Source organism: Buceros rhinoceros, unplaced genomic scaffold, assembly GCF_000710305.1.
Source record: "Buceros rhinoceros silvestris isolate BGI_N320 unplaced genomic scaffold, ASM71030v1 scaffold23385, whole genome shotgun sequence".
Taxonomy (NCBI): Eukaryota; Metazoa; Chordata; class Aves; order Bucerotiformes; family Bucerotidae; genus Buceros; species Buceros rhinoceros.
The window spans coordinates 41,393-41,763 of record NW_010414917.1 but is presented as its reverse complement, the minus strand read 5'-3'; the positions used below and the strand labels follow the sequence as shown (position 1 = coordinate 41,763).

Sequence of the window (371 nt, the reverse complement as noted above, 5' to 3'; positions counted from 1 at the left end):
TTGCCGCAGGCGTGGGTGAAGTGCGAGATAGTCCTTGGAGGGGCTCACGCTCCCCCTGTCCTCTTCCTCCTCCTCCTCCTCTTCCTCTCCCCCTCCCTCTACATTCCTCCCCTGAATCCGTTCGCTGCTTCCTTCGCTTCACCTCTTTCCTCGCGCTCTGCACAGTGGGAACCTCTCCAAGACACGGTCCAGTCAGCTGAAACCAGAAGAGGATGCTCGTTAGCACCGTCAGAGGCGGGGGGCTGTTCCCATCACCCACCCCTCACCCTGTGGGGTGACCCTGCCAGTGCCCACAGCGGGCGCACCAAGGGCTGCACAGGAGCTGGTTCCGCATGTGTGCTGGAGGAAACGTGTGCTCTGGGGAGCGCTGG

General features: G+C 62.8%; 1 protein-coding gene across 1 annotated transcript in view; it reads right to left on the bottom strand.

The window, feature by feature from the left end:
* Nucleotides 1–371, bottom strand: part of HRAS (Harvey rat sarcoma viral oncogene homolog) — a 20,941-nt gene continuing 20,570 nt past the window's right edge. Inside the window, exon 6 of the mRNA XM_010137256.1 lies at nt 1–196. The gene's annotated coding sequence lies outside the window, so the exon portion shown is untranslated. The remainder of the gene's footprint in view (nt 197–371) is intronic.